Below are 11126 nucleotides of genomic sequence, written 5' to 3'. Positions count from 1 at the left end.
TACATGGCTCGGGGCTAGGACCAGGGGCTGTGGCAGGGGCAGGGGATGGAGCTGGGGCAGAAGCAGGAGCAGGGGCAGGGGCAGGGGGGCTGCCCGCTCTCCACACGCCCTCCCGCCGCCCCGTCCCCCTTGCGGGCAGCGGCAGGACGGGCAGCGGGTCCCGGCCAGCTGGGCACCGCGCCCCGAGCGGGGCTGCTCCGGGGACGAGCCTCGCTCCCCTCAGCCCCGGCCCCGCCGCCCCTCGGCCGGGGGCTGCCTGAGGGCGGCCGCCCTGCTCCGGCCGCACCGCCGGGCTCGCGGCGCCCTCGCCAGGCCGCCGAGGGAAGCGCCGCCACCGCCGGGGCCTGGCGTCGCCCCGGGGGGACCCAAAGGGGCCGGGGGGGTCGCCTCGCCTCGGAGGAAGCCGCGGCCGTGGCGCTGCCGGGGGGGAGCGGGGCAGCGCCCGGAGCCCGCGGCGTCCTGACAGGAGGCTGTGGGCAGGGGGCAGCCCGCATTAGGCTGCGGGGAGCTGCTGAGGGCGCCCCCCGTGTCTCCCCCCTTCCGTAACTCGGTTGGTTGTAGTGGTGACAAGGTGCCTGGGGGACCTCTGTAGCGGGTGGGCTCGGGTTTCTCCTCTGGACTTGGTAGCGATTCACCTCAGGATTGTTTAACACAGCAACAGCCTCAGCTAGAGCACTGTACGTGTATTATTGCAGGGCGTTTTTTAGAAGTTACATACTTACAAGCGGTAATAATGCAGCCTCTGGGTATGGCTCACACATTCATACATTAAAAGGGGAAAAAGAACAGCACTTTTTTCCCTTTAAAATCTCCTTCCACCCATCTTCTCATCCGGTATCTTATTTTCTTTCCAGGCCATGCAATATTTCAAACCCTCTCCCCAGCCCCGACACAGAGATTGCAGCAGCAATTATCTTCTTTTCACAGGCCTGGTGAACGACTGACAAGGCCAGAGAAATTAGCAAGGAGGTTCCGCGAGCGGAGCTGGAATTGATGGTGTCAGAGATAGATGGGGAAAACTGGCTGGTGCAGCCCCCATTTGTCGGGCTTACTGACAGCACATACAGAATTATATCGGTTTCATCTGTGGATTTCAGAAGGGTCTGGGAGGGCTTTTTAAGGTATTGCAAACATTGTGGTTCAGCTGTGGCTTGGCAAACCGTGTGCCTCCCATCTGTAAGAGGGCAGGGTCCTGAGCATCTCTCTGAACCTGTGCATCGACCCTCGGGGCTGTGGAGTTCAGCCTCAGGTTACAGCGTTATGAAACAGTCTCTGGTTTGGCATTGACTTTGATTTCACAAAAAGAGTTCACCTGGTGGCAGATACAGCAGAGTTTTAGGTGACAATGAAATAAAAAATAAATAAATAATATTAATAAACCATTATGTCCTTAAAAAAGACCTCAAAAAAAAAAGGTGAGAGGTCCATAGGGGAAAAGACCCATCCTCCTCACCTCAGTCCCTGGGAACACACCAGAGCAAGTCTTCATGAAGAGTTGTGTAGAGGTTTAGTGGCTACTGAAAAGGGCATTCCTCGGGGTTGATTGTGGGGCCAGTACTGTACGGTATCTTTGCTGATGCCCTCAGTGGCAAGGTGGGCTGCATCCTGTGCAAGTTCCCAGGTGACACCAGACTGGGAGGGGTAGGCAATAGCCTGAGGCCCTACCCTGAGACTGAAGGAGGAAGATCTCCAAGTGGAGGAGCAGGAGATGGAGGAGTGTTTTGAGTGATAACAGCAAAGTCAGCTTGAAAACATGTTACATGCAAAAATGATTATTAAAAATTATTAAATGTTAAATTTGTTAATTCCTCAGATATTGAACTACAGTTTTGATCCAGCTCAAGCCTAAGTGTGTGTTTGCTGATTGTAAGGCTCCGCTTGTCATTTGTATCTTATATGTAGAGCTATTAAATAAGATTGTAAAACATTAAACAATATTTCTTACAGTATTTGCAGATTAATTTCAGTGGTGGAATAGAGACACTATTTCAGCTTATATTTAGCTTTTAGCTTATCTCTGCAGAGTACACTATTTATGCTCACATTATATACAGATACTAATTAAGATGTTAATATATCACAAGGTGGGGGAAGCTTTCCATGCATACACAGGGTTTCCTGACATACACTGGAAATAGTCTGTGCTTAAACAAAGAGCCAAAGCACAAGCAATTGGTAAATGAAAGGCGCACAGGCTGACTAATAGTATGGGTGAGCTAAAACATGTACAGGTAAATCTGCTTTCAAGTTCCAGGATAAACAGCAGAAAGCAACTAGCACCACACATCCTGGCTTTCTTCATTATGTATTGTACCCAGCTCTTCAGCGTGCAAATACTCTTCCTCTTTTGCCAAAATTGCCCTGGAATGGTCTGTGACCTTCCAATGGACCACATGAGAAGGGATGAGCCTCCCAGGGAAAATCTGAAACATGCTGTTCTAGTAGAGATAAGCAGTAAGTATCTTCTCACCTCTATGTTATGTATAAATGTAACCACAGGTATATATGTAATCATGCAGGTGACAAACAAGTGAGAACAGGTCACTCCTTGCTCCTCATACTTTGCCATTCAAATAAAGACCACCACTTTTGGGGCAAAGTTAATCAAGCCACACTGTGACTGGAATTCATTAGAATGAATTAGACACAATGCATCTAGCTTCTGTAGTGCTCCATGCGAATGGATCATCTCCAGCATTTCCAAACTAAATCTCAACTTTGTTTTTCAAATTCAGATGATAATAAAGGGAACACATATTAGAAGCTTCACTGATATACAGGATTGCAATGTTGCAGTCACTATCTTCATAAACAAATTATGGAGGGAATGTTTGCTACCAAGTTAGTAGAATTTTCCTTGTAAGCAGTTTAGTATTGAAGGGGAAGGAATTTTTGCTTTTCAGGTTAAGTTTGTAGCAGCTTCCAGCAAAATGGATAGAAGTTATTTCTAACTTGTATTCGGAAGAATCAAGTCCAGATGAGATACATGGCAGAAAATTAGCATTTTTCCCTAGGATTTTTTTTTCCAGCATCTTTTCAGGTGCACTATGAGGGAAAAAAATGAGAGTCCTGGCAGGTTTCACCATGTCAGACTGTATTATTCACGTAATATGACATAAATGCGATACTTATTGCCAAAAAGGATACATCATAGCAATGGCAAGTTTGTTTAGCAAATGTAAAGGATATTTTAACTAAATCAGTTTAGGTATCCTTCAAACAGAGGGCACCCTGTATTCATCCAGGGCACCAGTATATGAAAAATGTTTCATCCTTGAACTTCTGTTCTGAAGTGTATGCTATTAAAATATATGCTTAGCTAATGGATTACATTGTCAGGTTATAGTAGATTTTGCACAGCTATGGTCACCCATTTTCTATACCGTGAGATGCTGTATATAGTCATTTTGTGTGGAGTGGGATAAATCAGATTGTAGCTGAATGCTAACTTACACCTAGATAAAAATATACTCAGGAATCTTTAGAGGTTGTTTCTTTTTGTTTGTTTGTTTCCTACCTTTACCATTACTGACTCATTTTTGACACATTAAGGAAGCATTGCAGGCTTTTGCTCTGGATAGCTGAATACTTAGTGTTTTGAACTACAGTGATATATTTGATGTTTGAAACAAAACTAGACATAAACATAAATATTCTGAAGGATAATCACCTTGTGGATGAATTGGAGGAAGAGTCTGAAAATAATAAAATTCAATTAAGGTATTTGTGACGCTCAGCTAGAAAAGGAAATTCAAATTCACGTACAGCATGAGGGTATAGCACATGATTACATAGCTATAAATAATTTATTGAGTGCAAGCTAATACTTCTGTACTTTTGTAAAACACAGAAGCAAACTCTCAAATACTTTTCTAAGGTTTCCACCAGGGCAAAAGGTGAATAATTCACTAAAATGAATGTAACTTCTCATATACAAAGGTAAATATTTGCAGAAATAGGCTATTAGTTAAGGTAAATAGAGCTCTTTATACTTCCTTGTAAAACGCTGCAAATGTGTGACCATACCTAGAGCACGTTGGCAAAAAGTCCCAAGGAATTTAATGGTGATGAGACAAAGTTTGAAAATACTCCCTTATCTAAAGGTGAGTGTGAAGTGAAGAATATATAAATACAAAACTCAGCATCTAAAGGAAGATTAGCTCATGTAAACTCTGCAAATAAATAAACTTATGTATAAAGGTTAGAAATTCAGAAATTAGTACATATTATGTCAGCTCTCATGAACTGTACTAACTAATGAATAGTACTGACTTAAGTATTCTGATGATTGAATTTTCCTTATTAAAAAAAAAAAAAAAAAAAAAAAAAAAAAAAAAAGAGGATCACTAACTACTTTAAGTACCCTTTCATGAAATGGAAAATTTGGAAAATTTAGATTGGAAAGGACACCTGAAGGTCATCCAGTCTCACACCCTGCTGAGAGCAAAGTGAGCTTCAAAGCCAGATCAGGTCAGGTTACAGGTGGGTTTGCCCAGCTGACTTCTGTCAGTCTCATCTGCAAGGATGGAGATTCCCCATCTCCTCTGGGCAACCTCTTCCAGCTTACTTCCTCTCTTACCAGGAAGAACACTTACCTCCTGTTTAGTGAAAGCAACTGTGCCCTTTGTCTCATGTCCTTCTGCTGGGCACTTCTAAGAAAGGTTTGGCTTTATTTTCTGTATAGATTTCCCATTAGGTTGTCAAAAGCTGCAGACTGGTTTCCTTTGCTTTCTCATCTCTAGGCTAAACAAGCCTTTGCCCTTTCTTCCTATGCTGTCAGTAGACAAAAATTTGAAAATACACCATTTGTGAGGAATTAAGATATATTTAAGCAAAAGCTCTATCACAGAAAAAAGAAACAGAAAATGAAGACTGACATAAACATGGCAATATGGAATTTCACATGAAATCTAAATGTAAAAAGAGTATTGTTTACAACATGAAATGTATCAATCGTTTATATAAACAAAGCAACGCTTTAATTTTAAATGAAACTTCAAATATACAAAAACTACTTTCAGTCCAAAATATACTCAGAATATTCATTTTTATAATAATATAATGCTCATTGAGTCTATCTAAAGGGGAAAATAAAAGAACCTAGCTGATAAAACATTTCTCTCTCTTTTTTTTTTTTTTTTTAAGTCATTAAATTAAATTATTTTGGATTTGAAATCACATTTGAAACAGAGTAGCTACCTTATTTACTGTGGTACTCTTGCTTCCTTTCCCATAAAAATTTACAGGCATTAATTTAAGATCAGGACTATGATAACTAGATCACTTTCTGAATGTAACAGAGAAACAAATTTAATAGAAATCGGAATAAATATCTACATCAAGGCTGTTTTTCTCAGACCAAGTTCTGTAACCAGAATTCAGTCTAAACATTTAGCTTCTTTTTCCTCCGTAGCAGAATGAGAAGGTGTAAGAGATAAACTTCTCCCACAGAACAGCCCATTCTCTGTTAACAAGAATACTCTTAAGGTTTTTTGCTTGTTTTTTTGTTCTGTTTTGTATTCCACTTCCAATGAAGAGCTCAAACCAGTCTGCACAAGTACTGGCTTCTTGGCCTTTCATGGCAAGAACTCAAAAAAAAAAAAAACAAGACAAAACCACTTTATCCCTAGAAATATATGGTGACTGCTGTTTCACTCACTGCTGGTGGACACCTATTTTCACAATGCAATAGTTCCTTCCCTAGAATAATTCAGAGTGGGCTTGTCTTTACAGACTTTAAACAGCGACCAGTATTGGCTCTGAGCCAGAAGGCAATGCTGAGGTGGTGTGCACACAGGAATTTTACATTTACCCAAAACATTTTACTTCACACTGAAAGGTTTTTAAATAAACTACTTATAGCAGGCAAATGTAATAAATAAATAAATAAATAAATAATCCTATATTATTATTAATAGTAGTGTTCCTGGTACTACTTATGTTGTGGCAATCCCTGGAAATACCAGCTGAACATCAGCACAGCGTGTAGAAAGTTAATTAATATAAACACCCACATAACTTACAGTCTAGCACTTCCACATGACACTGCCTTGGAATTATAATGAACAAAAAGCCGAGAGCTTTGGTTTCTTGGACATTTACTGTGAGCTTCTGTCACCTTTTTTCTACAAATGTCCATGTACTCCTCTTCATCAAGAAGAGCTCCTTTATCCAGATGCTTGCACAAGCCATGAAACAACAGTTTTTATGCAGCTTTGAAGTTGTTTGTTCTTTTTTCTTTCCTTTTTTTTTTTTTTTTTTCCCAATGAGAAATTGAATTTAGAGCATACAGCTACTGCCTAATAAAATTGAACTCACTTACAGTCAGCATAGTCATATGTCTTACACAAAGACATTGTAAAAACCTGCAAACATCAGGCAGGCACCACATTTCCAGGACATACAAGCATTTTGTGGAGAAAAAAAGATGATTTCGTAAAATAGGGAAAAATGTATCCATCATTTCTAACTAGCTTGTGCAGCTTGTCCTAAAAATTGTGGCACTAATCACCAGCTGCAATTACTGTGGGGCAGGAAGTGTCTGTCAGAGACAAGGGAAATGATCAACCCTTCAGAAATTATCCTTTTGGTTCCAGAAGATTCCTTCAATGTCCTAGGACTGCAATGCAATATTTTGACCCCAGGGAAAAACACCCTGCTGTTTTTATTCAGCTGAGGTTTCCATGTCATCGGGGAGCAGAGTCACCCATTGATTTTACAGAGCTATCAGAGAAGCTGCCAACTGACAGTCAGCTCTTAGTTTCTCTCATGTTTGCATTTACTCTGCCTCTCTTCAGAGGCACGCAGGTGAAATCCCAGATTTGTAATGTATTTAGAGGGAGATAGATAAAAAATGATGAGACACTTAAATTTTCTCAAAGCCACAGCTCTGTAAGTACATAAACATTAGAAGTGTATTCTTAAACTCCCTTCTCTTATACGCACAGCCAGTAATAGACTGGCTATTTTCATTACCCGCTGGCATATGCTCAGTTCCTTTGACCATGTGCTCCTTCTCTGACTGCTCCATTCATCCATCCTTCCTCCATGTCTATTATCCTTACCAATTTCCTGCGGCTCTGTCTGCCTCATGGACTGTGTTTTCCATCATCTTCCATTTCCACAATTCCTCCTCTTTTCCTTCGTGCCTTCTGTGCTGAATGGCTTTTTTGTTAACGCTCTTCACTTTCTGTTATTTTCTCCTTTTCTCACCATGTCCAGATCCGATTCCTGCCCCCCTCCAACAGAAATAGTCCAGCTGGAAAATTCCCTTGCTGTGTTTGCCTTGTTCTTATACTGACTTTTTGCTTAGGCTCTTGCTACCTAGACAGCATATCGAATTCATGGGACTTACCTGATTCAGTGTGGCCATTGCTGTGTGTGATCTTACTAAAGGTGAAAGAACAGTCCCAGCTTTCCCTTTTTCTCTCAAGCTCAGCTGCTGTTGATGGCATAAACACACAGAGCTTTCTGAACAGCACTTGAGATGCAGGACATAAAAGCTAGAGCCCTGTGAGGTAGAAATCATCAAAAGTAAAGCAGAGTGTACTTATTCTGTTTCTTGAGACTCATCCAAAGTAAAGTGCTCCCTTGTAGGGAGAAGTCAAAATTGTTATCCAGGTGGCTATCAGGTAAAAACCCTTGGAGCCAAGCGGTGTTGCAGGGTAACAATCATGATTTTTCCTCTTACAGGAAATTTTTCCTCTTCCTAATCCAAGCACATCAGCAGGACCAGTAGGCACCCAGAACACATGAGGAAAAGGAAGAGGGGAGGGAGAAGGAGAAGGAAGGAAAAGAGGAGGAGGAGGAAGGAGGAAAAAGTGGAGGAGGAAGAGGAGATGGGAGAACTGGCTGTGTGAAAGGGTTCAGCATGGCCCTAGTAAATTAGACACTGATGTGACTAAGGATTTGGCTCCTGGCATTGAACTGTGGGGTCCTGATAGCACTGATTCTGAAGAACCTCCAAAAGGAGATTAGAAAGCTCTCTCTGCAGCAGTTCAAAAGTAAGATGGTAAAAAGTGTTGGATTTATGCAAAAGCTCCTCTCCAAATAATCAATGTTTGAAAGAATCAAACATTTCCCTGAATTCCCCTCAGATGTTCCCATTCTGGATGAGTAATGAGAAATTAATCATCCTGTCAGAATAAATGCCATGAGACCTTTTAGTCATGCTCGCCCCTTCCTCTGTAATAGATTTTTGTCAGTCATCCAACTAGGTCTCCCAGAAGGCAGCGCCGCATCCCAGCTCACACCTTTTACGTGGCCTGTCTTGCAGCTGGGGCCTGTTTCCAGCCCTGTGGTGTGTCAGGAGTTGATCAGGCATCGCAGGAGCCCAGCCCATCACACCCATCTTACCTCTGCCAATAGCCGCCCTGTAGCACCTTGCCATTGCTTCCTTATTTCGGGTGGGTCCCAGTCTTCCTGCAGCTGGTACCCTGCATCTTCCTAACAGGCAGTTGGGGATGGTGTGTCTGTGAGGTTTTAACTGCTTGGTTGTAAAAACACAAGCCTAGCAGAATATTACAAGATCAGGGAATTAAAAAAACAAATGGTTTCTTGAATTTACACCATGCATATTTCTGATAAAGTGGATCTAACAGTCTAATTAAAAATAAATAGAAGAGAGAGGAAGAAGCAATATGTGCTTACCATCTGAACAATTTTTCTTTGTTAATAAAGAATCACACCAGCTAAAAGAGCCCTGAGTTTTTCCAAAGATACAAAATCAGGATGAAGGGTTTTATCTCCAGAGAACACGTCCAATGTTATATCTCTGATGTGTTATATTTTAGTTTCTTTTTCTACAAATGGTATCTGAACAGAATTTTTAAATCTATGCATTTTTGAGTTGTCTTTTCTCTATATCTTGCATGCAGTATCCACACACTTATAAACCCTTTCACTTGAGTGAATTATCATCCATCTTTCATTATCAGCTTATTTTGAAGTAAATTTGGGAAGATTCCTGAGAGGTTGCAGAGACACAGGCAGATCTGTCAGTTAACCTCTGCACCTCTGGTGGGAGAAGATGGAAGTAAGAAGACTTCTAAGCAAACAACTTTCAAATATCAGAAATACCACGTGCGGAGATTGCTGCTGTTTGTTAAACTTGGAAGTGTCGGTAGAGGGATGGAAGAAAAGTTTTCTTCGCTTCCAGTCTTCCATAAGCTTTCATATCACACCTATTTCAGTGGAACAGGCAAAGCAGGAGTGGGCTCTTATGCATTTAAGGGCTGCCTATGTGAGATGATCCAAGCTGTGACACAAGTCCAGTGCTGAGACCTATTTCAGGAACGGCCTCACTGACAACACCTTGGCATTTGTCAACATCTTCATTCTTATCATTACCTCAAGTCAGAAGAGGCATTTTTGATTATGGCTCTGCCTTTTAAGCATCAGAAAAAGGCTGTCTCAGCTGGGTGAACCATGGATTTTCTGAGCTCTCGGGTGTCTGTGTCGAGGTACATTCTTCAGCTGTGTCACAACCTCTTACTGAGGTGAGGTTTCAGGATCTATGTGGTTACCTGTGCATTGGCTCATAAGGTAAGAGTAGGAGTCACACACACTGGCAGACCGGTGTTGCTCACATCAGTGACAATCTCAGTTTGGATGGCTGAGAGACCCAGACAAGGAAGCGTGCCACGAAGCACACCCATCTTTCCATCTAACTGCAGCCTTTGGGTTTCAGTCCTGCTAATGATCTGAGACAGGTTAAATTGTGTCAGCATGAAGTTCACGACTCTAATTTGGAAGGAAGATCCAAGGCTTGATCTAAATCTAACATTAATAAAATAATGATGAATTAGCTTAATTTGGATTAGTCAAATATTAGGGCAATTCCTGTTTCATTCAGGACAAATTAAATACCCACATGGAAGACTAATATATCTTTATCCCTGACCAGTCTTAGCCTCATAAAATCAGCATTGGTTCAGACTGGTCAGATGAAGTGTCAGAATTATTCTTCAGGGATGTGCTGTAATGATTTATTTCCTCTCTTCAGAGAATATAAAAAGCTACCTCTTTCTAGTGATGCCAGTCAGTAAATTGAAGAGACAATCTGTAGTTTACCTTTCCATTGGCAGGTATATAAGCTACAACCCCAGATGTCCCCTGTCTCTCTATAAAAAAATCCCACCTTTCTTATGGCAGCAAAAATCAAACCAAAAAAGCCTGCATCAATTCCAACACATGCAAAATGTTCCAAACCCAGTGCAGGGCTCACGGGGTTACAAGCTTTTACCAAAACCCCATCTCACCCAAATGGGTTCTTTTATTTTGAGAAGAAGGCCTTGTCTTCTACGGATGCTTTTAATCAGAGCTTTTAAATTCCTAAGTTCCCTGTTTGATAGATGTTTTCTACCCTGCACACTGCTATGCTGAACTATGCACTGCATGTCTGCTGTAATAGTAGATCACAGGAAATGACACTTTGTTCAAGTAAAGCGAGAGCAAGATAGATGCCAAAGATCAATTCTTGTGACCTGGGTAAGGAACGCAAAATGAGGGCCCTATCAATGATATGATAGAAAACTATACATCTCTGCGATCTGCCTAGAAATTCAACCTTAACAAACATGACTGTAATTTTTAATGAATAATGAAATTAATTAATATTTCTGATGAAATTTTAAGTGTACTTTGTACAACACAAGTGCATAAAGCTTGGCTAGGTTAGAAGCCTTCACTGAGCTTCTAGAATTGACCAAATTCAAATTCCAGCTTAATCCTAATTGCAGTGTAAAGCACTGAACACTATTTATAGATGCCAGGCCGAGGAATTTCAGGGTTTCAGAGCTCTGAAGAGTAATGATGGAATGCCACGTGGTCTTCACTTTGCCTCTGCCCAAAGTACAAATAGAAAACAGTGTCTGTTTCACTGGAAACCAAAGATGTTTAAGGCTGCTCTTTTAATATTGGCTGGTCTGACCTACGCTCTAACATTCTCAGCAGCTCCCTTGAGATGTAACACTGCTAAAACCTTGCAGCAGTTATCAGTGAAACACCTGTTTTTCTAAAGTGCTAATTCCGACTGTTGCTTAAAAACAGATTTATCTGTTCAAATACCACGACTGCTTCTAAGATATATAGATAGATTGAATTTTGGTATCCTATTGCTATATTCA

General features: G+C 41.3%; 1 long non-coding RNA gene across 2 annotated transcripts; it reads right to left on the bottom strand.

Moving 5' to 3' along the window:
- Window positions 1–429: 429 nt before the first annotated feature.
- Window positions 430–8297, bottom strand: LOC137853006 (uncharacterized). Of its 2 annotated transcripts, none has more exons than XR_011094150.1 (4): window positions 8177–8297; window positions 7355–7510; window positions 4596–4773; window positions 430–1312 (listed from the first exon to the last, which is right to left on the bottom strand). It is a non-coding gene; the product is annotated as an uncharacterized lncRNA (long non-coding RNA). The 2 variants fall into 2 exon arrangements; XR_011094151.1 differs by having other exon boundaries at window positions 8160–8270.
- Window positions 8298–11126: the final 2829 nt, after the last annotated feature.

This window comes from Anas acuta, chromosome 3 (genome assembly GCF_963932015.1).
Source record: "Anas acuta chromosome 3, bAnaAcu1.1, whole genome shotgun sequence".
Taxonomy (NCBI): Eukaryota; Metazoa; Chordata; class Aves; order Anseriformes; family Anatidae; genus Anas; species Anas acuta.
This window is presented reverse-complemented; position numbering and strand designations above follow the sequence as displayed.